Here is a 27,640-nt window from a genome sequence, read left to right as displayed (position 1 = left end):
GTTACTCAAACTCAGTTATGAACCTGCAGCCCAGCTTCATGGCAGATACATAGTCCAGGAAACCTCAAACCTTAAATTTGGATTACTGATCCAGACTGGTAGCCTCTCCAGATGTTTAGAAGAAAAAAATCTAAAGTTATTTCTGAAAAGGCCATCACTCAGGCTTTCACATCAACCATATATTTACTTTCTCAAATATAATGACAAGGACATAATCAAAAGTAATCAGATACAAAAGTAAATGAGACACCATGAACAAGAAAACAGCAAACAATACGTAACAAACACTCAAAGACCTCATGTTTTGGAATTATTTAACAGACTTTAAAAACAGCATGCTTACTGTGTTACAAGACATATAAAGTAACCTTGAAACTTTGTAGCAGATTTAAAGAACAAAAGTCTAGAACAGAAAAAACTAAATTAAAAACTCAATGGGTATGTTTAACAAGATTAAGAGAGAATAACTGAACCAAAATGTAGGTTAAGAGAAGTTATCCAGAATGCAGCAGAGACAAATAGACAGGATATAAGACAGAAAGTAAGAGACACAGAGGATCCAATAAGAAAGTCTAACAATTTAAACTAGCCCAGTAATAACAGTGAGGCAGAGACAATATTTTAGAAGCCAATGATTGAGAATGTACTTGAATCAATGACAGACATCAATGAAGAGATTAAAGCAACCTATCAAATTTTAAGCAGTATAAAAAGAAATCCACATTTGCAATCAAATTAAAATTATAGAGAACCATAAAAAAAATTCTTTAAAACAGAAGTAACAGATTGTTTTCAAATGAACAACAGTTAGATTATTTCTTAAGACTAACATTTTTGAACCAAGACAAGGAGTGTGCTATTCTATCATCAGGATAGTAAGAAACATAAAACGAATGCCAACCTAAAATTGTATACCCAGTTAAAATGTCCTCTGACACAACGGCAAGTATCCACATTTTTCGATTTGGCAAAAACAAGTTTATTAACTTATAGTAATGAGTTTACTAACTTATAGACTCCGCTAATTTGACTGTGTGGATCACAATAAACTGTGGAAAATTCTGAAAGAGATGGGAGTACCAGACCACTTGACCTGCCTCTTGAGAAACCTATATGCAGGTCAGGAAGCAATAGTCAGAACTGGACATGGAACAACAGACTGGTTCCAAATAGAAAAAGGAGTACGTCAAGGCTGTATATTGTCACCCTGCTTATTTAACTTATAAGCAGAGTACATCATGAGAAACGCTGGGCTGGAAGAAGCACAGGCTGGAATCAAGATTGCCGGGAGAAATATCAATAACCTCAGATATGCAGATGACACCACCTTTATGGCAGAAAGTGAAGAGGAACTAAAAAGCTTCTTGATGAAAGTGAAAGAGGAGAGTGAAAAAGTTGGCTTAAAGCTCAACATTCAGAAAACGAAGATCATGGCATCTGGTCCCATCACTTCATGGCAAATAGATGGGGAAACAGTGGAAACACTGTCAGACTTTATTGTTTTGGGGCTCCAAAACCACTGCAGATGGTGACTGCAGCCATGAAATTAAAAGACGCTTACTCTTTGGAAGGAAAGTTATGACCAACCTAGATAGCATATTCAAAGGCAGAGACATTACTTTGCCAACAAAGGTCCGTCTAGTCAAGGCTATGGTTTTTCCAGTGGTCAGGTATGGATGTGAGAGTTGGACTGTGAAGAAAGCTGAGTGCAGAATTTATGCTTCTTTTTTTTTTTAATTTATTTTAATTGGAGGTTAATTACTTTACAATATTGTATTGGTTTTGCCATACATCAACATGAATCTGCCACGGGTGTACACATGCTCCCCATCCTGAACCCCACTCCCACCTCCCTCCCCATACCATCCCTCTGAGTCATCCCAGTGCACTAGCCCCAAGCATCCTGTATCCTGCATCGAATCTGGACTGGCGATTCGTTTCTTATATGATATTATACATGTTTCAATGCCATTCTCCCAAATCATCCCACCCTCTCCCTCTCCCACAGAGTCCAAAACTGTTCTATACATCTGTGTTTCTTATGCTGTCTCGCATACAGGGTTATTGTTATCATCTTTCTAAATTCCATATATATGCATTAGTATACTGTATTGGTGTTTTTCTTTCTGGCTTGCTTCACTCTGTATAATGTTGGTGGGAATGCAAACTACTACAGCACTATGGAGAACAGTGTGGAGATTCCTTAAAAAACTGGAAATAGAACTGCCTTATGACCCATCAATCCCACTGCTGGGCATACACACGGAGGAAACCAGAATTGAAAGAGACACATGTACCCCAATGTTCATCACAGCGCTGTTTATAATAGCCAGGAAATGGAAGCAACCTAGATGTCCATCAGCAGATGAATGGATAAGAAAGCTGTGGTACATATACACAATGGAGTATTACTCAGCCATTAAAAATAATACATTTGAATCAGTTCTAATTAGGTGGATGAATTGATGCTTTTGAACTGTGGTGTTGGAGAAGACTCTTGAGAGTCCCTTGAACTGCAAGGAGATCCAACCAGTCCATTCTAAAGGAGATCAGTCCTGGGTGTTCTTTGGAAAGAATGATGCTAAAGCTGAAACTCCAGTACTTTGGCCACCTCATGCAAAGAATTGACTCATTGGAAAAGACCCTGATGCTGGGAGGGGTTGGGGGCAGGAGGAGAAGGGGATGACAGAGGATGAGATGGCTGGATGGCATCACCGACTCAATGGACGTGAGTTTGAGTGAACTCTGGAAGTTGGTGATGGACAGGGAGGCCTGGTGTACTGCAATTCATGGGGTCGCAAAGAGTCACACACAACTGAGCGACTGAACTGAACTGAACTGAATTTATTAAAAAAAAAATACTTCCAGGAGAAGGAAATTGACAGAGGTATAATTAAGGTTCAAGATGCAAAATAAAATAAAGATCATGGAAAATAGTATATAAAAGAACAGGGATGCTACAAAACAAAAATAACGGGTCTTATAGTTTTTATTTTCAATTATACAGAAGTAAAAATTTTAAGTGGATTTTACATAGAGAAGTGTGTACATGACCATGTAAAATGGACAGGCTACAAAGACCTGTTGTATAGCACATGGAACTCTGTTCAATTTTATGTGCTTGCCTGCATGGTAGGGAGGTTTGAGGGAGAATGGATATACGTATATGTATGGCTGAATCCTTGCACTATTCACCTGAAACTACCACAACACTGTTAATCAGTTGGCTATATGCCAATACAAAATAAAAAGCTTGAAGTCTGAAGTAAAAAAAAAAAAAAAAAGCTTAGAGAAGGAAATGACAACCCACTCCAGTATTCTTGCCTGCTAAATCCCATGGCAGAGGAGCCTGGTGGGCTATACAGTCCAAGGGGTCACAAGGAGGCAAACAACTCTTTGTGACTAAACAACAAAAACAAAATACTTAATAATACTCATTTACCTCATTTATCCTAATATGCTGGACATCCTAAAGGAATCTTTAAGGAAATCAACTCTGAATATTCATTGGAAGGACTGACACTGAAGCTGAAGCTCCAATACTTTGGCCACCTGATGTAAAGAGCCGACTCACTGGAAAAGACACTGATGCTAGGAAAGATGGAAGGCAAAAGGAGAAGAGGGAGGCAGAGAATGAGATGGCTGGATAGCATTACTGATTCAATGGAAATGAACTTGGGCAAACAATGGGAGACAGTGACAGACAGGGAGGCCTGGCATGCTGCAGTCCATGGGGTTGCAAAGAGTTGGACATGACTTAACAACTGAACAATAACATGTTAATATTATATAAAATTAAAGATATTGATTAATAGTACTTTGATAAGTTTACATGTAATGCTATAGAAACCACAAAAGTAACAGGAATAGAATAGAATACTTCTAAAGTAATAGAAGAAAAGTTAGCCTAACTATACAATGCAAATGAAGGCAAAAAGGAACAAAATGACAACTTAGAACTGCAGTACATAGAAAAAAATAATGAAGTAATTGAATTCACAAAGACTTAATATACCAGTTAAAAGGCAAAAAAAGTGTAGTCTAAAATCAGAATTTGAATCACAGGATTTGGAACCAAAGGATCACTTCACTCATACTGGGTTTGCCAAAAAATTCCTTCAGTTTTTAAGTAAAAATAAAAGACACATTTTTCATTTTGCCAAGAACTTTATTGAATAATGTATTCACCATTTTGTTCCACTTATCTTCTGTCATTTTCCAGGCAACTTTGTAATTCGATCTTGCCTAAACTTTTTATCTTTTTGAGCAAAGAACTGTTACAGGTGGCTTCTACAGTCTTTCAAGGAATTCAAATTTTTTTCCATTAAGATAATTTTGTATAGACTGAAATAAGTCAAAATCTGAAAGTGCAACGTCTGGTGAACACATTGGATGAGTCAGAACTTCCCAGCCTTGGTCTCGATGGGCGCAGTACTTGCTGGAATTGTCTGGTTTTCCATATAGAATCCATAATAAAGGACTTCATACCAATCCTGCCATATACATGACATCACCTTCTTTGGAGGAAGACCAGCCTTCAGTATGGTTGGTGGTGGTTCATTTCATTTGCCCAGCAATCTTCTCCATTTCACATTATTGTACAGTATCTGCTTTTCATTGTCCATCACAATTTAAAAAACTGGTACATTTTTGTTACATTTAAGTAAAGAATCCAGTGTGAAAATACAGTCTTTTGCTTAACTTGTGTGGAACCCAAACACCAAAGTGACTGACATAACCAAGCTGGTGCAAATTATTTTCAATGCCTAGTTTGGATATTTTGAGTATGTTGGCTCTCTCCCATGTGCTATAACATTGACTTTGGAGTACCATCCAGCAAGAAATCTCAGTACGAAACTTGGCAAGCCACTTTTGATACATTCAACAGTCACAGCACCTTTTCCATATACTGCTCAAGTCTTTTTGCTGTGTTTCAGTTGTGTTTTTACCTTTCTTGAAATAGTAAAGCATAATATGTCAAAAAAATGTTGCTTTTTTCCTTCCACTTTCAATATTAAAATGGCTACAAAAAAATTCATCAATTTTGATGTTTTTTAAAAAATTCATGCTGTTATGACAACCATCATAATACAATTTTACAAAACTTTCTAATGAAGTTAAAAGCAACTAAATAGAACTAGATAAAAATGGATAAACTGAACTTTTGTATAAACTATGATCCCATGTTTAACCAGAAAAAGAAAATCAAGCACATGAACATCAAGACATGTACAGAATGTTTATAACAGCACTGTATAAACAATGGAAAAACTAGAAACAAATATTCATAAATTGCACTAACAGTGCACAATAGAAAAAAGGAAGCCCCAGAAGACAACATGAATGTTATACATTATGTCCTTTTTAGAAGTTCAAAAATAACCAGAATCAAATAACATGGACACATCCATGTATTTATATATATAATAATGTGATCTAAATCTAGAAAATAATCAAGCAAACGAAAAAAAAAATTCAGAATTGTAGTTATCTTTGTGGATGGGGAGTAGGGAAAGAGATAGGCAAAGCAGACACAGAAATAAATTGTTGGGTTATACATGGGTTCACCAGTATTCAACACATCCTTAAAAACTATGTTGCAGCAATAAATGTTAAAAACAAAATAAGAAGGATAAAACAAATGGGGGAATGTTTAATTAAATGTTTCATTCCATGAGTGAAACAAACCTATGTATCATGAAGACAGTTATGACTAATCTATTTCTATGCACCTGAAATCCTATAAATTACAAAAACAGGGGGAAGGACAGAGTGACTAGCCTCTAACTTTAGACAGTTTATCTCCACAGGTTTTTCAAAAAAATCAAATTAAGATGTATCCATAGAAATGATTTCAAATCTATCCCTTAATAACATAATTTTTATAGGTTAGAAAAGATTTTCCATCACAGCTAGTGGCATTTGAACTCTACTAACTGTACTGAAAAACAAACAAACAAAAAATAGGAAAGATGAAGGACAACAAATAACTCAAGTGCAAAATCAGTTTTCAGAAAAATCTTTCCTAATAACAAATTTCATACAATACAGAGAAACAGAAATCTTCAAAGGGAATACTAATCAATATTAGAACTGTTTAATGATTTATCATATGCATCATAGAAATATGGTAAAATAGCAAAACATGTCAGTATACTTAAAAAAAATGTTTCTCTGATCCCTGGTGTGTCAAAAACATTTTCTGATACGAAAAATATTTCTCTTATCCAGTCTTTTAGCCCCACTTTTTCCCTATTATACACTGTCAGACCAAGGCTGAGAGCTTAACAGGTATTTTTCAAACTCCCCTTGTCTATGGGTTTCCTCATAGTTTTTGCCAGTGGAAAAAAATAGGGTTGGGGGAGCACTGGTGAACACTACACCAGTAACTCCAGGACTGCCTTCACTCTGTCAAAGGGACAGTAATTCTGTTCACCTCTGCTGCCCCCAGCTTAATCCTCACCTTGCAGACCTCTGGTGTCCCCTAAAACAGTTCTACATTCAAGATGATCCAAATATGCATTCACTTATGCAGGTAATGTATCTAGCATTAAGAAATTAACTCTTTAATTTGGCAAGACCATATCCATGTCAATCTTAAAGGAAATCAACCCTAAATATTCATTGGAAGGACTGATGCTGGAGCTTAAACTCCAATACTTTGGCTACCTGATACAAGGAGCTGACTCACTGAAAAAGACTGATGCTGGGAAAGACTGAGGGCAAGAGGAGAAGGGGGCAAAAGAAGATGAGATGGTTGGATGGTATCACCGACTCAATGGTCATGAGTGTGTGCAAAAGTGAAGGACAGGGAAGCCTGGTGTGCTGCAGTCCATGGCGTCCCAAAGAGCTGGACACAACTGAGAAACCAACAACAACATATCCATGTATGAATGACAGAACATGGATTTACTGAACTGCATATTAAAATATATAGCTCTAAAAGAATTAGATATGACTGAGCAGCAGGCATGGCAGGCAATGGAATTTCTGGAAGTATGAGAAACTGTTTCTGGGTAATAAAGCAACGATGCAGGCAGTTCCTCTAAAATTTTTTAATATGTGCTTTTTAAAACTTTTCTACTTTTTCCTATTAAAAAAAAGATAATGAAATAGTAAAGTTTTATTAAAGAAATAAGTAAAACAAAACAAGCCAATAACTTCTTTTCTACTAAGCTAAGGACTAAACCTTTATAAAATAAAGCAGCTATAAAGAAAATAGCAAACTTTTCCAAACTTTTCAAATTCAAAAAATTTTTTCAGTATATAAATAATTATACTACAAAAGACAGTAAATGTTATCACAACAAACCTAATGCTAGGACTTTTCTGGTGGCCCAGTGGTTGAGAATCCACCTGCCAATGCAGGGGACCTGGGTTTGATGCCTGATCCAGGGAGATTCCACCTGCTGTCAGGAAACTAAGCTTGTGTGTCACAACTACGGAAGCCTGCATGCTCTAGAGCCCATGCTCTGCAACAAGAGATGCCGCTGCAAAGAGAAGCTGGCACGCTGTAACTAGAAAAAGCCTGCACTGCAAGTATAAAAAGCCTGCATAGCAACAAAGACTCAGCACAGCCAAAACAATAATAATAATAATTTTAATTAATTAATTTTTTAAAAGTATACTAACTTTCAGGTCAACATGGTGGAGTATAAAGACCAGTATGCAACTCCTGTGAGAGCAACAAAATTGCAACTAGCCATTAAAAACCATCGACAGGAGAACACTGGAACCCACCAAAAAAAGATACCCCATGTCTAAAGACAAAGAAAAAGCCACAGGAGATGCCAGGAGGGGCTCAGTCATGATAAAAATCAAATCTTATACCTGTCAGGTGGGTGACCCACAAACTGGCGACAGTAATACCAAGGAAGTTCTCCCACTGTTGTGAAGGTTCTAAACTCCACATCAGGCTTCCCAACCTGGGATCTGGCAAAGGAACTGGGAATCCCCAGGGAGTCTGACTTTGAAGACCAGCAGGATTTGATTACAGGGCTTCCACAGGACTGGGGGAAACAGACTCCACTCCTAGAGGGCAGAAACAAAACCTTGTGTGCACCAAGACCTAGGGGAAAGGAGCAGTGACCCCACTGGAGGCTGAACCAGAGCTACCTGCTAGTGTTGGAGGGCCTCCTGTGGAGGCGTGGGTCAGCAGAGGCTCATCGTGGGAATGGGGGCACTGGCAGCAGCAGTCCTGGAAGTGGACCCTTGGTATAAGTCCTCCTGGAGGTTGCCACTAACCCTACCAGAGAGGTGGCTAGCCTCAGGCTAGAAAACAAACAGGGAAGGAGCACAACTCCACCACACATCAGCAGACAACTGAATTAAAGTTTTATTGAGCATGGCCCTGCCCACCATTGCAAGTCCCAGTTTTCCCCACCAGTCTATCCCATCAGGAAACTTACACAAGCCTCTTAGACAACTCCATGAGAGGGCAGACAGAAGAAGCAAGAATAACTATAATTCTACAGTTGCTAGAAGAAAAACCACATTACAGAAAGTTAATCAGAATGAAAAACCAGAAAGTTATGTCCCAGATTACGGGACAAAATAAAACACCAGAAAAACAACTAAATGAAGATAGGCAAGAAGGCCTGGTCCATGGGGTCGCTAGGAGTCGGACACGACTGAGCTGCTTCACTTTCACTTTTCACTTTCATGCATTGGAGAAGGAAATGGCAACCCACTCCAGTGTTCTTGCCTGGAGAATCCCAGGGACGGGGGAGCCTGGTGGGCTGCCGTCTCTGGGGTCGCACAGAATCGGACACGACTGAAGCGACTTAGCAGCAAGGAGGCCTGGAGTACTGCAGTCCTTGGGGTCACAAAGAGTCTGACATGACTGAGCAACTGAACTGAACCTTCCAGAGAAAGAATTCAGAATAATGAGAGTGAAGATGATTTAGGATCTTGGGAAAACAATGGAGAGGATGCAGAGAGTGTTTACCAAAGACCTGGAAGAATTGAACAAAATAACAGAGATGAACAATAAACTAGAAGGAACCAATAGCCAAATAACTGAGGTAGGAAAATGGATAGATGACCTGGAGGACAGAATGGTCAAAATCACTGTCACAGAACAGACTACAGAAAAAAGAATGAAGAGACCTCTGGGACAGCAATAAACACACCAACATTCACATTATAGGTGTCCCAGAAGGAGAAGAGAGAAAGGACCCAAGAAAATATTTGAAGAAATATTAACTGCAAACTTTCTTAACATGGGAAAGGAAATTGTCAAGTCCAGGCAGCACACAGAGTCTAAGGCAGTCTAGAAGGGAATGGCGGAGAAGGCAATGGCACCCCACTCCCATACTCTTGCCTGGAAAATCCCATAGACGGAGGAGCCTGGTAGGCCGCAGTCCATGGGGTCGCTAAGAGTCGGACACGACTGAGCGACTTCACTTTCACTTCTCACTTTCATGCATTGGAGAAGGAAATGGCAACCCACTCCAGTGTTCTTGCCTGGAGAATCCCAGGGACGGGGGAGCCTGGTGGGCTGCTGTCTATGGGGTCGCACAGAGTCGGATCGACTGAAGTGACTTAGCAGTAGCAGAAGGGAATGGCATGATACATTTAAAGTGATGAAAGAGAAGAACCTACAGTCAAGAATACTGTACCCAGCAAGACTCTTATTCAGATTTGATGAAGAAATCAAAAGCTTTCCAGACAAGCAAAAGAATTCAGTACCACCATACCAGCTTTACAGCCAATGCTAAAGGAACTTTTCTCTAGGCAGGAAACAGAAGGAAAAGACCAACACAAAATAAACCCCAAGCAATTAAGAAAATGGTAATAGGATCATGTTATTGTTCAGTCGCCCAGTCATGTCCACTCTTTGCGACCCCGTGAACTGCAGCAGGCCAGGCCTCCACCATCTCCCAGAGTTTCCCCAAGTTCATGTCCACTGTATCAGTGATGCCATCCAGCCATCTCATCCTCTGATGCCCTCTTCTCCTTCTGTCCTCAATCTTTTCCAGGGACTTATTTTAAATGAGTCAGTTCTTCACATCAGGTGACCAAAATACTGAAGCTTTAGCTTCAGCATCAGTCCTTCCAATAGGTATTCAGGGTTGATTTCCTTTAAGACTGACTGGTTTGATCTCTTTGTTGTCCAAGGGACTCTCAGGAATCTTCTCCAACACCACAGCTTGAAGGCATCAGTTCTTTGGTGCTCTCCCTTCTTTAAGGTCCAATTCTGACAACTCTACGCGACCACTGGGAAGACCAGAGCCTTGATCATATGGACGTTTGTAGGCAGAGTGATGTCTCGGCTTTTCAACACACTGAGTAGGTTTGTCATAGGATCATACATATCAGTAATTACCTTAAATGATAAGGGACTGAATGCACCAATCAAAAGACACAGACTGGGTGGGCAGATGAAAACATGTGCATGTATGAACCTCTATTTAACACATCACTCTACTTAACTCCAAACTGCATGTAATTATTTAGTATTTTTAGGTTAATCATGTTTCTATTACGACTTGCAACTGTAGTTATCTCCTATTTTTGTCTGGCTATTGATACTAAAAACTTGATAAAAGCCTTCTATTATTGTGATTTTTGCTTAATACAATAATTGTATCATGATTGGTTAACAGAAAATAACAGAATTCTTTATCACTAAAACTATCATTTATTAGAAAAACCTGCAATCACTTTTTAAAATCCAGATGCATATCAGAATTATCTTGGAATTTTTTGAAAACTACAAATGCTCACATGTTGCTTTTTTTCCTACAAAGTTTCAGATGTGTTTCTAATGAGGAGCAAAGCTTAAAAACGATTGGACTACATTACAATCTTTCACTTTTATCTACTGTGTTTCATTTTTCTCTATTTCACGCTCAGTGCTCCCATTTCATTTAGTTTATGCTTTCCAATTTCTCCATCTTTTTTTGATGTTCTTTCTCAAGCCGTTACCAATCATAGTAGAAAAGCTTTTGTATACACACACGCATATATAGTATGTATAATACAATATATATATGTTTTAAAAAACTTACAATTTTTGCCTAGTTAAAAAATTTGATATTTTGAGTCCACTTGTTTGACTTAGTATGAATAGAATGCTAGACTTCTAATTTATATTCATTCAAAATTTTGATATTGTTTCTATATTTTGGCATCAAGTATTACCACTAAAAGTTTAATTTATTGTCGTGTGTGTGTGAGAGAGTGACTCAGTCATGTACAACTCTTTGTGACCCCATGGATTGTAGCCTGCCAGGTTTCTCTGTGCAGTAATTAAAAAATAATTTTGAATGAGGCTTGAAACTTCTAATCCAATTCTGAGAATATAAAGAAATATTATGTTTAAAAAAAAAACCAGGAGATTAACATGTGATCTAGTATTAACAGATTTTGTTCAAATCTTACAAAATTTCTCTACGTTAGCATCCCTTATTTGTTTTCATACCTTATTCAAGACCCCTCATTGTGTTTAATTGCAGTGAACAGCTCCAGCTGCATGCAACAAATTCTGGTAAATTCTTTTTATTTTTATTCTATCACAAATTTTTTCTGGTTTTCATTGTTATGGCATCTTAGATATACCCCCTCAGTTAAAAGTAGACATTTAATTTCCAAATACATGGGATTTTTTTTAAGTATCTATGATATTAATTTCTCATTTAAATGCTTTCTTCTCTGCAATCACACTCTATGTTTTTTCAGTCTTCTAATTTTATTGAGGTGTTCAATGGCTAAGTCAAAGATCTCTCTTAGTAAATGTCACACTAGACTTGAAAAAATGTGGTTTATTTTAAAATATCTTTTGATACTGACCACTAACATAACTTCATAGTAATAAGAAAACAGAGTCTGTATGATTTCAATACGTTTAGACCATGAAATTTCTGCACCTGGTCGTATGTCTCTGGATATATTCCAGTGTCTCCTAATTTATAGTCTATGGGAACTTGAATACAATTTGGATCCTGTTATGTGAAAACTGTATAAATCTTAATTATGTCAAATCGGTTCATAATGCTTTTCAGGCCTATTATCTTCTTCCACTTCTCTGTGAAGTGTAGTGCTCATTCACTTCAGTCATGTCTGAATCTGTGCCACCCCATGTGTAGCCCACCAGGCTCCTGTCCATGGGATTCTCTGGGCAAGATTACTGGAGTGGGTTGCCATGCCCTCCTCCAAGGGATCTTCCGGACCCAGGTATTAAACCCAAGTCTCTCACGTCTCCTGCATCGGCAGGTGGGTTCTTTACCACTAATACAACCTGGGAAGCCTCTGTACATTCATTCTATTAATTTCTGAGGGTTTGATATCAAAACTCCAATGAAAAATCTTAATTCATCTACTTAAAACAAAAAATTGTAATATATAATGGAATTATATGTAACTTTCCCCAGTATTTTCCAAGTCTCCTGTAAATGTGTTATCATATTTTATAACTTAAAAATAATTTAAAAAACTAATAAAGATATTAAATATCTCAAATAAGATCAAAGTTTTAATTTTAAATATCTTTCTATGCTAAAAATTTCAAGAAGGATACTGCCTTTATTCTTGAGAAGGAATACAGTAAACAAAAAATATGACGGCATTTGCTTATCTCTTAAAAAAAAAAAAAACTTTAGAAACTTAGAACTGAATTGACACTTAGAACAATGAAGCTAATAAATATCTGTATGGATATGTGTATATTACATATGTATATATTATATACACACACATTACATTCAAACATACACATCTGTTTTCTACTTCCACATCTTAAGTATCACTGATAGAACAGAAAAAATATGAATCTAATTTACAGTATTTTCTATTTACTTGGAAGAATAGTGAAACACTTCTGGATGATATAGAGAAGATGGGAAAAGGCTTTATGAACCCTTTAGAGTTGAAAAAACAGTCACATGTTAAGGTGAAAAAAGATCTTTTAGGTCAATTTTTCAGGATTCAGGGGGACCAAAAAACAAAACTGGAGATGGATGCCATCCATAATTCAATAGGTTAATAAAAGGTTATAAAATAAGTCCCTGGTATATTTGCTCTCACAGCTGCTGACCTGTCCATCTGTCCCCAGGATAACAATCACAAGGAAATTTAACCAAAGTATATATAATTTTCTAGCATTTCATAGGAACCCATAAGCAAAACATGGGGACTGAATTGCCATGTCACCAATTATCTAAGAAGATAGTGGCTGCTGCGGTAGAAAGAATATGCATTCCACTGATAATACAAACCTATTCTTACCCCACTTCTCACATTTACAACACTTGGGTAGCCCCAGAAGACATTTAACAATCCGTGAATTACCCTCTCATTTGTAAATATAAAATACATAAAATTCATCAAAACAATGAGGAAAACCACTGGAAGACACAAAAAAGAATACAGGAAATAAAAGACAATCTACCTCATTGCCAAATAACTAAACCATAGTAGGAAACAAAAGGAAGCTTAAGTGTCCTCCAAAAGATTCAAGGAGATGTCACATGCATTAAAAACAATCTGTTGCAGAAGGATCAGCGCCAAAGAAAGCAAAGCATCAAACAAGTAAGGAAAGTCTGTCTTAAAAGAATTGATTATAAGGCGAGAACAAGATGGCAGAGGAGTACGTGGACATGGAGTACATCTCTCTCCACGGATACATCAGGAATACACCTTCAGATGCAGAACTGCATGCAGAACACCAGCTAAGAGTGGATAGGAGTACTTGATCAGTGGAAAAGAATGTACAGAATCATGCAAAACTCAATAGGATCAAGACACTAGGGGGAAAAACAGGAGTGTTACTAGTACTTGGTGGCTGGGGGAACTGAAGTAGGAGTCCAATCCCCATATTGGGGCAATTATCTGAGTCAGAGGAAAAAGATTTCAGGCTGAGAGTGAAACAGCTGATCTGTGGCAGCCTAAACAGAATGAGAATCAGACAGTCCTTGCCACTGCCATACATACCCTGGACAGGGACGCACGTACCCTAGAAGGCGCAGTGGCTGAGAGCTGGAGTTTAGGGATTGTGGAGCGATCCCAGGGTGAGGGCTGCTGTTGACTGTACAGAGACAGATCGAGGGGATGTGAGGGAGGAGACTGTGGTGGGAAATGCCTGCAGAGGAAAGCCAGGCAGCCATGGGAGAAAGGTAATACTGCTGAGTCACATGTAAGGATGGAGCCATCAGCATAGTCTCTAATACCTGACACACTGAACTACAAAGTAGTACCCTACCCAGAATGCTCCTTTAAGTGACTGATGGTCCGAACTGCAGAGTAGGACCCCAGTTAGGGAGGCCCCTGTATGTGCCTGATGTGCCAAACAACAGAGAAGGACTCCAGGCAAGGGAGACCTCTAAGTGCTTGAACGGGCAGAGTTATGGAGATACTTTATGTGAAATGCTGGGCTAGATGATGCACAAGCTGGAATCAAGATTGCCGGGTGAAATATCAATAACCTCAGATATGCAGATGACACCACCCTTATGGCAGAAAGCTAAGAAGAACTAAAGAGCCTCTTGATGAAAGTGAAAAGATGACAGTGAAAAAGTTGGCTTAAAATTCAACATTCAGAAAACCAAGATCATGGCATCAAGTCCCATCACTTCATGACAAATAGATACGGAAACAATGTTAACAGTGAGACTTTCTTTTTTTGGGCTCCAAAATCACTGCAGATGGTGACTGCAGCCATGAAATTAAAAGACGCTTGCTCCTTGGGAGAAAAGCTATGCCAGCTAAACAGCATATTAAAAAGCTAAACAGCATATTAAAAAGCAGAGACATTACTTTGCCAACAAAGGTCCATCTAGTCAAAGCTACGGTTTTTCCTGTAGTCATGTATGGATGTGAGAGTTGGACTGTGAAGAAAGCTGAGCACAGAAGAACTGATGCTTTTGAACTGTGGTGTTGGAGAAGACTCTTCAGAGTCCCTTGGACTGTAATGAGATCTAACCAGTCCATCCTAAAGGAAATGAGTCCTGGGTGTTCATTGGAAGGACTGATGTTGAGGCTGAAACTCCAATATTTTGCCCACCTGATGCAAAGAGCTGACTCATTTGAAAAGACCCTGATGTTGGGAAAGACTGAGGGCAGGAGAAGGGGATGATGGAGCATGAGATGGCTGGATGGCATTACCGACTCAATGGACATGGGTTTGGGTGGACTCCAGCAGTTGGTGATGGACAGGGAGGCCTGGTGTGCTGTGGTTCATGGGGTCACATATAGAGTCGGACACAAATGAGCGACTGAACTGAATTGAATGCAATCACATTCAAAATTCCCAGCAAGTCATTTTGTGAATATTGAAGAGTTGATTTCACAATTTACATGGATATAGAAAAGGCCTATAATAGCCAAGGCAATCTTTTTTAAAAAATAATTTCTTTATTATTATTTTTTACATATACATTTATCTATTCTCCCCCAGTCTCCTCTACATTCCCAGCTATAGCCAAGTCAGTCCTGAGGAAGAAGAACCAAGTCGCGTAAGTTATAGAAGTTATCAAGAAAATGCTAAAGAAATCAATATAGCATAGTACTGACACAGGATATATACAAAAATAGAACATAAAACCCAGAAAATAAGTCCATGTGAATATAACTGTCTGATTTATGATAAAGTTGACACATAGAGTGGGGAAAGTTTTTTTTAAATAAACAATGCTGGTTCAACTATATATTAATATGAACCCAAATGAATTGACCCTTATAAAATGATTTTTCTAGAAAAAAATCATGAAACTGGTTCATGAAAAAAACATGGACTGAGAATTGGTATGAAAGATCTGTGTGTGAAAAATAAACAGATAAATCTTGGAGGAAGAAGAAAGTTTCTTTTTTAAAATTTTTATTGGCGTATAGTTCCTTTACAGTCTTGTGTTAGTTTCTACTGTACTAAAAAGTCAATTAGCTACATATGTGCCCCCTCTTTTTTGATTTCCTTTCCATTTAGGTCACCACAGAGCATTGAGTAGAGCTCACGTGCTATACAGTAGGTTCTCATTAGTGGAAGAAAGCTTCCTAAACAAGATTTTAAAAAAGCAACTAAACATAAGGGAAAAAAAAAAAAAAAAAAGTCAGTAAATTGAACTGTGTAAAGATTATGAACTTCTGTTCATACGAAGACACCATTAAGAGAATGAAAAAGTAATTCAAGGAGGGAAAAAGACATTATCAATAAATATGTGAGTGTTCAAAAATAAACAAACATTTTGCTGTTACTCTTGTTCAGTCCCTAAGTCGTGTCTGACCCTCTGACCCCATGGACTGCAGCATGCCAGGCTTCTCTGTCCTCCACTATATCATGCTGCTGCTGCTGCTGCTAAGTCGCTTCAGTCGTGTTTGACTCTGTGTGTCCCCATAGACAGCAGCTCACCAGGCTCCTCTTTCCCTCAGATTTTCCAGGCAAGAATACTGGAGTGGGTTGCTATTTTCTTCTCCACTATATCATGGAGGTTGCTCAAACTGATGTCCACTGAGTTGCTGATGCTATCTATCTATCTCATCCTCTGAATGTCAGAGGTTGTTGATATTCCTCCCAGCAATCTTGATTAAAGCTTGTGTTCCAGCCACCCTGGGATTTCTCATGATGTACTCTGTGTGCATATAAGTTAAATAAGCAGGGTGACATTACAGCCTTGTTCATTTCCTAATTTTGAACCAGTCAGTTGTTCCATGTCCGATTCTAACTGCTGCTTCTTGACCCACATTTAGGTTTCTCAGGAGACAGGCAAGGTGGTCTGGTACTCCCATCTGTTTAAGAATTTTCCATAGTTCATTGTGATCTACAAAGTCAAAGGCTTTAGTGTAGTCAATGAAGCAGAAATATATGTTTTTCTGGAACTCCCTTGCTTTCTCCATGATTCAATGAATGTTGGCAATTTGATCTCTGGTTCCTCTGCCTTTTCTAAATCTAGCTTGTAGATCTGGAAGTTCCCAGTTGATACTGCTGAAGGGTAGCTTGAAGGATTTTGCGCATTTCACTTGCTAGCATGTGAAATGAGCTCAATTGTATGGTAGTCTGAACATTCTTTGGCATTGCCTTTTTGGGGGACTGGAATAAAAACTGACCATTTCCAGTCCTGAGGTCACTGCTGAGTTTTCCACATTTGCTGACATATTGAGTGCAGCACTTTCACAGCAACATCTTTCAGGATTATAAATAGCTCAGCTGGAATTCCATCACAACCACTAGCTTTGTAGTAATCCTTCCTAAGTCCCATTTGATTTCAGACTCCAGGATGTCCAGCTTTCGGTGAGTGACCACACCATCATGGTTATCAAGGTCATTAAGACCTTGTTGTTACAGTTCTTGTGTGTACTCTTGAGACCTCTTCTTAATCTCGTTTGTTAAGTCCTTGCCATTTTTGTCCTTTATTGAGCCCATCCTTGCATGAAATGTTCCTTTGATATCTCCAATTTTTCTGAAGAGATCTTTAATCTTTCCCATTCTATTATTTTCCTCTATTTCTTTGTACTGTTTGTTCACATAAGAAGGCCTTCTTTTCTCTTGTTGCTATTCTCTAGAACTCTGCATTCAGCTGGGTGTTATCCTCCCTTTCTTTCTTGTTTTTTTGCTTCTCTTCAGGTATCTATAAGCTTCCTCAGACAACAATTTTGCCTTCGTGTATTTCTTTTTATTTGGGATAGTCTTAATCATGGCCTCCTATACAACCCTACAAATCTCCAGTCTATAGTCCTTCAGGCACTCTGTTATCAGATCTAATCCCTTGAATCTATTCATCACCTCTACTGTATAATCATAAGGGATTTGATTCAGGTCATACTTAAATGGCAAGAGTAAACATTGACATTTTAGGAATCTGTGAACTAAAATGGACTAGAATGGGTGAATTTAATTCAGATGATCATTATATCTACTACTGTGGGCAAGAATCCCTTAGAAGAAAAAGAGAAGCCCTCATAGTCAACAAAAGAGTTCAAAATGCAGTTCCTGGGTGCAATCTCAAAAACAACAGAATGATCTCTGTCTGACTCTAAGGCAAATGATTCAATATCACAGTAATTCAATCTATGCCCCAACCACTAATGCCAAAGAAGTTGAAGTTGAATGGTTCTATGATGATCTACAAGACCTCCTGGAACTAACAACAAAAAAAGATGTCCTTTTCATCACAGGGGTTCAGTTCAGTTGCTCAGTCGTGTCCGACTATTTGCGACCCCATGAATTGCAGCACGCCAGGCTTCCCTGTCCATCACCAACTATTGGGAGTTTACGCAAACTCATGTCCATCGAGTCAGTGATGCCATCCAGCCATCTCATTCTCTGTCGTCCCATTCTCCTTCTGCCCCAATCCCTCCCAGCATCAGGGTCTTTTCCAATGAGTCAACTCTTCGCTTGAGGTAGCCAAAGTATTGGAGTTTCAGCTTTAGCATCAGTCCTTCCAATGAACACCCAGGGCTGATCTCCTTTAGAATGGACTGGGTGGATCTCCTTGCAGTCCAAGGGACTCTCAAGAGTCTTCTCCAACTTCACAGCTCAAAAGCATCAATTCTTTGGTGCTCAGCTTTCTTCACAGTTCAACTCTCACATCCATACATGACCACTGGAAAAACCATAGCCTTGACTAGGCGGACCTTTGTTGGCAAAGTAATGTGTCTGCTTTTGAATATGCTATCTAGGTTGGTCATAACTTTCCTTCCAAGGAGTAAGCGTCTTTTAATTTCATGGCTGCAATCACCATCTGCAGTGATTTTGGAGTCCAAAAAAATAAAGTCTGACAGTGTTTCCCCATCTATTTCCCATGAAGTGATGGGACCAGATACCATGATCTTAGTTTTCTGAATGTTGAGCTTTAGGCCTACTTTTTCACTCTCCACTTTCACTTTCATCAAGAGGGTCTTCAGTTCCTCTTCACTTTCTGCCATAAGGGTGGTGTCATCTGCATAGCTGAGGTTATTGATATTTCTCCTGGCAATCTTGATTCCAGCTTGTTGCTTCTTCCAGCCCAGCGTTTCTCATGATGTACTCTGCAAATAAGTTAAATAAGTAGGGTGACAATATACAGCCTTGACACACTCCTTTTCCTATTTGGAACCAGGGGGTTGCAATTTTCTTCTCCAGTGGACCATGTCCTATCAGAACTCTTCACTATATCCTGTCCATCTTGAGTAGCCATGCAGTTCATGGCTCATAAATTCATGGAGCTACATAAGCCCCTTTGACACAGCAAGGCTGTGATCCACGAAGGGAAAACAAACATACATACATGTAGGGAAAAAAAAAGAACTTATATACAGAATATATTAAGAAATCCTATACATAATGAGAAAAGAACAGACAACACAATTATTTAAAATGGATGAAATACTTGAGCTGACACTTCACAAACATAGTCACAAGACAAATATATATAAAGGACGTTAACTTCATTGATCATTAGGAAGATGGAAAATAAGGCCGCACTGTACACATTAGAATCATTAACAATGAAATACCAATTGTGGGTGAAGATATAGAGCCTGGTTTACTAGAGGGTAAATTGATTCAACCACTCTGGAAACTTTTGGCAGTATATAGCAAACTGAACAAAACTCTGCAGTTTATTCCTAGGTAGAAAGAAGAAAAAAACGTATACCCATTCACCAGCAGACATATACAGGAAATACCATAAAACCAGTATGTATAATAGGCAAACACAGGGAACCTAAGTGTCCATCAACAATAGAATGGATTCCTGTGGCTTGTCAAAAGGAGTCACAGGACTCAGAAACAGTTACACTCACAGTTACAATTTAACAAAAGGATATAGCTCAAAACTACAAAATCAGTGTTGTTGCCTGAAGTTGAATAGCTTAATAAGTAAGTGCTTCTCAATTTGTTGTCTTCCTCTGGTTGAATTCCAGAGTACTGAAATGGTTTTTTGTGATTGTTTTGTCCAGCTTTATTAGGACAGAATTTGTTGACCTTCTGTTCTGTCATACCAAAATGAAAATTTTTAATTCTGAAAAAGTGAAAATTCTGGTCATGCAGGTGAGATGAACTTCACCTCCAAGTCCCTTGACACCTGTGACAATTCAAGTATGATGAGAGTCCCAAATGGAAAAGACAGAAAGGGCAGCAAAAATATTTGAAACAATGATGGCCAAAACTTCCCAAATTTGATTAAAAAATATATATATACACACACACACATATGGGAGTGGGTTGCCAGTTCCTTCTCCAATGGATCTTTCCTACCCAGGGAATGAACCCATATCTCTTACATCCACCTGCACTGGCAGGTGGGTTCTTTACAACTAGCACCACCTCAGTTCATTTCAGTCACTCAGTCGTGTCCAACTATTGTCCATTATCAACTCCTGGAGATCGCTCAAACTCATGTCTACCAAGTTGGTGATGGCATCCAACCATCTCATCCTTTGTCATCCCCTTCTCCTCCTGCCTTCAATCTATCCCAGCATCAGGGTTTTTTTTTTTTTCCAGTAAGTCAGTTCTTCACATCAGGTGGCCAAAGTATTGAAGCTTCAGCTTCAGCATCAATCCTTCCAATGAATACTCAGGACTGATTTCCTTAGGACTGACTGGTTTGATCTCCTTGCAGTCCAAGAGACTCTCAAAGAGTTTTCTCCAACACCACTGTTCAAAAGCATCAATGGACTGCTACATCAAAATTGCTGAATCAGTGGTTTCAAAAGTGCCACCTGGGAAGCCATATACATATAAATCTACAGACCTCAGAAGCTAAACAAGCCCCAAGTAAATAACCCCAAAAGAGAATTCCCTGGCAGTCCAGTGCTTAGGACTCTGCACTTTCATTACCATAGCCCAGGTTCAACCCCTCGTCAGGGAACCAAGATCCTCCAAGCTGCAAGACATGGCTAAAAAACAAATAAACAAACAAAACACAGTTCAACACCTAGACACATTACAGCAGAAACTGTTGAAGACAAAGGAAAAATCTCTAAAGCAGAACGAAAAAGAAAATGAGTTACTACTTATAGTTGGGACCAACAAACTTACTGTGTAAAGGAACATAAATATAAGATAAATATTTTAGGTAAGATGGTGTGTGTTACAACTACTCAACTCTGCCACTGGAAAACAAAAGCTTTCACATTCAGTCGGCACTGCTGTGGTTCAAGAAAATTTTACATTTGAATTTCATACAGTTTTCATGTGTGACCAAAAACATACTTTTTAGAAATGCAAAAAAAAAAAAAAAAAAAAATTAGTATACAGACCACATAAAAACAGGTAGTGGGCCAGATTAAGCCTGTGGACCACAGTTTACAGACCCCCTGACATCAAGTGAACTACAATACTTACTAAAAACTCTCTTCCCATCAGATATAATAGATGCCAGAAGGCAATATAATGATATATAAAAAGTGCTGAAAAATTATTTAAAAATCTAGAATGCACACTAAATATTTTATATACCAAATTCTAGGACAAAGAGACCCACCAACAGTTACCCTGCATTGATATTTTCATGTCAACTCTTCTTAAAATTATATTAACTTGGTAAGTTGGAAATCATCATTTTTTAAAGCAATCACAAGTTTATAGATATAAAAGCATGCTACAGATTACAATATACAACACACAATAAGAAATAAATGCCAAACAAAGATCATTGCATCTGATTAGCTCAGACATGGTAACTGTCAGCTGTGCAAAAGAAGGTCATCATATTAATACATTGGGCTCCCCTGGTGGCTCTGTGGTAAAGAATCCACCTGCCAATGCAAGAGACACAGGGGATGCAGGTTCAATCCCTGGGTCAGAAAGATCCTCTGGAGTAGGAAATGGCAACCCACTCCAGTATTCTTGTTTGGAAAATTCTATTAGGGGAAGCACATGACTAAAACCGCCCACCCTGGCCAGGCACCATAGTAACCATTTGCATGAGTTGTTTTAAGACAGGAGGTCCTGGAAAGGAACTCAGAACTAAGAAGCCACCACCAACCACCGGAAGAGTTCAGGAAAGGTCAAAAGGTGACACCACATATTCAACCACCTCCCAGAATCCTTCTCTCTGGCATCCATCTTGGCTGAGCAATGTGTGCGCCACCAGGAAGGACTCTGAGTCAGAATGACTGGCCAAAGACAACCCGGAAACTAATCCCATCACCATATAACCCAAGACTGTGAGCCATGTGGCAGAGCAGTTCTCCTGGGTTCCCTTACCCAACTGCTCTCCATCCCGACACCCCTTCCCAATAAAAATCTTTCTCTGTCAGTATATGTGTCTCCTCGGACAATTCATTTCCAAGTGTTAGACAAGAAACCACTTCTGGGCCCTGGAAGGGGTCCCTCTTCCTGCAACAATTCCACAGACATAGGAGCCTGGTGGGCTACAATCCACAGGGCTGCAAAGCGTTGGACACGATGGAGGGACTGAGCACACAAATATACATCATGTATTACAGGTACTTTTAGTGAATGGTACTTATTTTAATAATTATATGACACACAAAAGAGTAGTGAGAGGGTAACAAGTAGGAAGGCTGCTGCTACTGCTGCTGCTAAGTCGCTTCAGTCGTGTCCAACTCTGTGTGACCCCACAGACAGCAGCCCACCAGGCTCCCCTGTCCCTGGGATTCTCCAGGCAAGAACACAGGAGTGGGTTGTCATTTCCTTCTCCAATGCATGAAAGTGAAAAGTGAAAGTGAAGTCGCTCAGTAGGAAGGCTAGGGGACCCCAAGTGGAGGAAACAGACTGCAAGTGGAGAATTTTTTTTGTTTTGTTTTTTCCTTCTCTATACAAAATAAAAAGTTTTCTTTTAACTATGTATTTGCTTGGAAATCTGCCTTTCTTTCTTTAAGATTCATGTCAATTGTTTTATGGCTGGGGAATGTTCACTTTGTGCAAATGCCATCTCAAAATGCATGTTGTGGGAGAGGGCCCTGATACAACTCTCTCAGTTTTGAGGTGATTCTTTAACAGATATATAACTCTTTGCTAAAAACTAGCACACGTTCTGCCCTCTTCTGAAGCCTATGTCAGAAGCTTTCTCTATCCCTTTATACTTTAATAAAACTTTATTACACAAAAGCTTCAAGTGATCAAGCCTCATCTCTGACCCTGGATGGAGATCCTCTCCTCCGAAGGTCACGATTTGCAGCGTAGCTCACAGCTTGCAGCAGCAACCTTTCAGTAGGTTCTGGGTACTATGGTCAAAAACACCATTAGGAAATGGTCAAAATCATATAAAATGAGACTGGAACACCTTATGCAGCAAACAATGTCAATTTGCTTATAGTGAGGACTTTACTTCCTTTTCAAGTGCAGAGCAAATCATGCCTCAAAGTGCCTGTGTGCTCTGCCAAAAATGCCTGACAAACAGCTCTATCCATCCATCCACCTCACTTCTCAAGAGAAAACACTGGTTATGCAAAGGAAGCAGATGGGCTGGACTGTTGAGCTGATGAGATAGGCTACATGTCTGTTATATGAACATATATGTTGAGAGTAAGTAAGAAGGTATAGGAAAACTGAATGTGGCAGCAAAGCATTTGAAGAGCATTCTTTGGATTAGCAGTTCACCATACAGAGAGAAGATGGGGTGGTAGGAAGAAATATTGAGTCCTTGAATTTTTAGCAGGATTCCTAAAATGTGAGTTTACAAAAGAAAATCTGCAAATTGCAAAAAATAAAATTCTTTACTCATAAGAACTAATATTAAGCATATTTTTATTGAAATACATCCTCTATTTAAATAGACTTTAAGACTTTTAAAGAAATTTAATCAGATGACTTTATTTATATGAAAATGAGATCAGGCACTCTAAAAGGATATACATTTTGACGAGAGGGTAGAATATCAAACAGGAATGTAAGACAAGAGAGAAGTCATTTTTATGTATGAGCTAATAGTACTACTGGAAGGTTAAGGCCATTGTGTAAGGCCAACTTTGTGGTTTTGCTTCAGTATATTAGGGGTGGAGACCTTTCTGATGGTGCCTAATTAACAAACTAAAGCTGTAATCTAGGACATGGCCGCATGAGAGAGGCAACAAATCTCACAGAGAAAATAAAAGTAAATTCTTGGGAATTCCCTGGTGATCCAGTGGTTCAGGATCTGCCTTCCAGTGTAGGGGATGCAGATTCAATCCTCGTCACGGAATTAAAATCCACATGCCATGGGACAACTAAACCCAAGCATGCACATGTCACAACTAGAGTCCACGTGCTCTGCAGCCCCCATGCCACAACTAGAAATAAGGCCACACACCACAATGAAGAGCCTGTGTGTTACAACTAAGACCAGACGCAGCCAAAACAAAACAAAAAAATATGTATTTTTTAAAAGACGTGAATTGTTCTACACTACTTAAAACAGTCCTAATGAATGCTAGGATGCAGTCAGACTGTACAGAATATGATTATGTATATACCACTCTGTATCTCCAAACTCTGATCTCAGGACTTTTTCTTGCCCTGGAAACAGAACAGAGTGCTTGCTATCTACTAGCTACAGCAGAAGTTGGGGCAGGGGTAAGGAATACACATGAACCATCATCCTGAAATTATAGCAAGGTGGATGACAGAATCAAGATTCCAAGAACTGGAAACGGGATATTAGTAAACTCCATCATAATGGAAGAGAAAAACAAACTCCAGCTGTCATAAAACAAACCCTGTATTTGCCCCTTCCTTTTTGAACAACCTAATACTATCACTTCTCTGTCCAACCAGAAAAGGCAGAAAGTGCAGGTTGTATGCCAGAGCAAATTTTTCTTTTCAAAAATAGGAGTAAACCAGTTCTCCCACATCAAAAAAAAAAAAAAAAAGAAAAGAAAAGAAACAAACAAACAAAGTTACCAAACTATGGTGTAAAGTCTGGAGGAGACAGGAAAGTAAAAGACATTTAGCTTAATTTATAAACACCAAAAGCTTAGAAAAAGCATGAGAGCATGGGCTTCCTTTGTGGCTCTGCTGGTAAAGAATCCGCCCACAATGTTTGATCCCTGGGTCATGAAGATCCCCTGGAGAAAGGAAAGGCTACCCACTCCAGTACTCTGGCCTGGAGAATTCCATGGATTGTATAGCTCATTGGGTTGCAAAGAATCCGACACAACTGAGTGACTTTCACTTTCACTAACTGAGCAATACTTTGTCTATGACACTGTAGAGGGACACTAGCAAATCTGTACTTCTCATGTAGCTAATCATTTTAACCAAATCTTTGTAAGTAGTAAAACTGCTCAGAATCTGCTAAGAGGCAGTAGAACAGCATTTTAGCTGCCTTCTAAGATTGCATTCCAGATCTGACAGGGACACAGAAATCCTAAGAAAATTATCTGTTTTGGGCAGTAAGAAAGAAGATGATATACTAGGCCCCTGGGGCACTTTAGCTAATCAATTAAATTTAAAAGGGATCTGATAATTTGGCAGCAGCTGGCAATGGTGCAGGGGAGGAGGGAGGCGGGTGCGCGACAGCGCAGGCACAGGGGGTCGACTGTGCAATGGCACAGGGGTGGCCAAGAGGAGCTACCCCACATCCAAGGTCAGGACAGCTGAGAGGAGATACCCCATGTTCCTGGTCGGGGCGTCAGCCAAGAGGAGCTACCCCATGCCCAAGTTAAGGGGCAGCAGTCGAGAGGAGATACCCCACGTCCAAGGTCACGGCGGCTGAGAGGAGCTACCCCACGTCCAAGGAGCGGCTGGGAGGAGCTACCAAACGCCGAAGCTCAGGGACAGCTGCCGAGAGGAGCTACCCCTCGTCCAAGGTAAGGAGCAGCGGCTGTGCTTTGCTGGAGCAGCCGTGAAGAGATACCCCACGTCCAAGGTAAGAGAAACCCAAGTAAGATGGTAGGTGTTGAGAGGGCAGATTGAAACCACAATCACAGACAACTAACCAATCTGATCACAAGGACCACAGCTTGTCTAACTCAATGAAATTAAGCCATTCCGTGTGGGGCCACCAAAGATGGAGGGGTCATGGTGAAGAGGGCTGACAGAATGTGGTCCACTGGAGAAGGGAATGGCAATCCTCTTCAGTATTCTTGCCTTGAGAACCCCATGAATTGTATGAAAAGGCAAAAAGTTAGGACACTGAAAGATGAACTCCCCAGGTCAGTAGATGCCCAATATGCTACTGGTGATCAGTGGAGAAGTAACTCCAGAAAGAATGAAGGGAGGGAGACAAAGCAAAAACAATACCCAGTTGTGGATGTGACTGGTGATAGAAGCAAGGTCCGATGCTGTAAAGAGCAATATTGCATAGGTACCTGGAATGTCAGGTCCATGAATCAAGGCAAACCGGAAGTGGTCAAACAGGAGATAGCAAGAGTGAATGTTGACATTTTAGGAATCAGCGAACTAAAATGGACTGGAATACTGCGGGCAGGAATCCCTTAGAAGAAATGGAGTAGCCATCATGGTCAACAGAAGAGCCTGAAATTGCAGTACTTGGATGCAATCTCAAAAACACCAGAATGATCTCTGTTCGTTTCCAAGGGAAGCCATTCAATATCATGGTCATCAAAGTTTATGCCCCAACCAGTAACGCTGAAGAAGCTGAAGTTGAACAGTTTCTATGAAGACCTACAAGACCTTCTAGAACTAACACCAAAAAAAGATGTCCTTTTCATTATAGGGAACTGGAATGCAAAAGTAGGAAGTCAAGAAACACCTGGAGTAACAGGCAAATTTGGCCTTGGAGTACAGAATGAAGCAGGGCAAAGGCTAATAGAGTTTTGCCCAGAGAACACACTGTTCATAGCAAACACCCTCTTCCAACAACACGAGAAGACTCTACACATGGACATCACCAGATGGTCAACACCGAAATCAGACTGATTATATTCTTTGCAGCCAAAGATGGAGAAGCTCTATACAGTCAAAAAACAAAAACAAGACCAGGAGCTCACCGTGGCTCAGATCATGAACTCCTTATTGCCAAATTCAGACTTCAATTGAAGAAAGTGGGGAAAACCACTAAAACATTCAGGTATGACGGAAATAAAATCCCTTATGATTACACAGCGGAAGTGAGAAATAGATTTAAGGGACTAGATCTGATAGAGTGCCTGATGAACTATGGACAGAGGTTCATGACACTGTACAGGAAACAGGGATCAAGACCATCCCCGAGAAAAAGAAATGCAAAAAAGCAAAATGGCTGTCTGAGGAGGCCTTACAAACAGCTGTGAAAAGAAGAGAAGTGAAAAGCAAAGGAGAAAAGGAAAGATATATCCATTTGAATGAAGAGTTCCAAAGAATAGCAAGGAGAGATAAGAAAGCCTTCCTCAGGGATCAATGCAAAGAAATAGAGGAAAACAACAGAATAGGGAAGACTAGAGATCTCTTTAAGAAAATTAGAGATACCAAGGGAACATTTCATGCAAAGATGGGCTCAATAAAGGACAGAAATGGTATGGACCTAACAGAAGCAGAAGATATTAAGAAGAGGTGGCAAGAATACACAGAAGAACTGTACAAAAAAGATCATGACCCAGATAATCATGATGGTGTGATCACTCACCTAGAACCAGACATCCTGGACTGTGAAGTCAAGTGGGCCTTAGGAAGCATCACTATGAACAAAGCTAGTGGAGGTGATGGAATTCCAGTTGAGCTATCTCATATCCTAAAAGATGATGCTGTGAAAGTGCTGCACTCAATATGCCAGCAAATTTGGAAAACTCAGCAGTGGCCACAGGACTGGAAAAGGCCAAGTTTCATTCCAATCCCAAAGAAAGG

The 27,640-nt window shown here is 39.4% G+C and overlaps 1 protein-coding gene across 5 annotated transcripts in view; it reads right to left on the bottom strand.

Moving 5' to 3' along the window:
- MFSD14B (major facilitator superfamily domain containing 14B) overlaps nt 1-27,640 on the bottom strand; it is a 117,161-nt gene that overhangs the window by 38,207 nt on the left and 51,314 nt on the right. The gene's annotated exons all lie outside the window — the stretch shown is intronic.

The sequence above is a fragment of the Bubalus kerabau genome, chromosome 4 (assembly GCF_029407905.1).
Source record: "Bubalus kerabau isolate K-KA32 ecotype Philippines breed swamp buffalo chromosome 4, PCC_UOA_SB_1v2, whole genome shotgun sequence".
Classification (NCBI taxonomy): Eukaryota; Metazoa; Chordata; class Mammalia; order Artiodactyla; family Bovidae; genus Bubalus; species Bubalus kerabau.
The sequence above is the reverse complement of the archived record's forward strand: the minus strand, read 5'-3'. Positions and strand labels throughout refer to the sequence as shown.